Source organism: Eurytemora carolleeae, unplaced genomic scaffold (genome assembly GCF_000591075.1).
Source record: "Eurytemora carolleeae unplaced genomic scaffold, Eaff_2.0 scaffold937, whole genome shotgun sequence".
Classification (NCBI taxonomy): domain Eukaryota; kingdom Metazoa; phylum Arthropoda; class Copepoda; order Calanoida; family Temoridae; genus Eurytemora; species Eurytemora carolleeae.
In genome coordinates this window covers 85750-87119 of record NW_019402130.1, presented here as the reverse complement: position 1 = coordinate 87119, position 1370 = coordinate 85750, and the positions used below count along the sequence as shown (strand labels likewise).

The following is a 1370-nucleotide window of genomic DNA, read 5'->3' as shown; positions in this document are numbered from 1 at the left end:
AGGTCGGACCAACCTAAAATGATATTATTTGACAACCAGACCTATACGGATCCTGAACCACAGGTCGGACCAACCTAAAATAATATTATTTAAAGGAAACGTTGACGTAATTTTAAGCGATCTTTTATTTTAAAATCTGAAGTTAATTGTCGAAGCAAAACTGATGGAAATGTTATTTTTATAAATTGCTAATTTTCAATGTAAATTTGAAGTGATTTATTGCAGATTGATCAGACATGGGGATTGCATGTTTTCTGTTTTTCTTTTGAAAAAACTATCATCGCACTGTACTAGTGTGAATCGGGTATTTAACTCTCTATAAGGAGGGTCGCTTGAAATAAAATCAAAGCTCCCTTTCAGTCTTGTGTTGCTATTCGTTTTAATTCATTTTAAACAAACTTTTTAAAACTTCCAAGCTTTGAAAACTGTAAAGTATGTTAAAGTTTGCTTTTGCTAAACTTTGCAATATTCTTATCCTAAAAACAAAACAAACAATGTAAAAACGAGATTGTTATGACACGTTAAATTTTGCATCCTTTTTGCAGATATTTTCTATCAGGGTCAAAATTTGGCATAGTGTAAATTTAAAAAATGTTAAAAAAACAATTTTAAAAACATTTTGACAAAGAAAGAAACCAAACCAGCACATCAAATTCTAATAAGAGTGGAACTAAGGAATTAGTTCGTGCGCTGTACCTTAAAACATTTTACATATTATAAATTAAATCTCAAATTTTGTAATCCCGATATATCTTTGCAACGAAATGTTAATCAAATTAGCTTTTTTAAACTATGAATTCAAACTTTGATATATCAAAGGTTTACACCATCATCCTTCAAAGCTATAGGGATTATAAAATTTGAGTTTATGGCAAAAGATAATTCTTTGGGATATGGTGGATGGTTTTCTCTTTCACGTTGAACTCTTGGACCTTTAAGTTTTTTATATTTGGTAATTTTATTTTGATACGAAAAACTTACGGAGGGTATGGAGGGAGTAGGAGGTCAGTAGACCCGTGATCTATAAACCAGTTTCCCAATTCTACCCTATATTAAAAAAATGAATATAAAAAATAAAAAAGTTTAAAGAAATAATACCTATAATCATAATGGTTTCAAACCACATTATAAAGAGTGGTCACTCGTCAGTTTATTTATTCAAAAATATATATTATACGATTTAGCGGCAGGTGGTCATATTAATATAATGAAGACGACATTTCTATCGAAGTTTAAGTTTAAGTTTAAGTTTAAGTTTAAGTTTAAGTTTAAGTTTAAGTTTTGATTGTTAACAAGTTTTTTTTCGAATTACAAGTTTACAAGTAATCAAAGAGAAGCTATTTTAATTGACAGCTTCTATTGGCCTCTTT

The 1370-nt window shown here is 29.1% G+C and overlaps 1 long non-coding RNA gene across 1 annotated transcript in view; it reads right to left on the bottom strand.

Annotated features, from left to right (window-relative positions):
- Positions 1 to 24: 24 nt before the first annotated feature.
- LOC111717948 (uncharacterized) overlaps positions 25 to 1370 on the bottom strand; it is a 2048-nt gene continuing 702 nt past the window's right edge. Inside the window, exons 2-3 of the long non-coding RNA XR_002768958.1 lie at positions 982 to 1047; positions 25 to 74 (exon numbers count right to left, since the gene is read on the bottom strand). This is a non-coding gene — a long non-coding RNA (uncharacterized LOC111717948). The remainder of the gene's footprint in view (positions 75 to 981; positions 1048 to 1370) is intronic.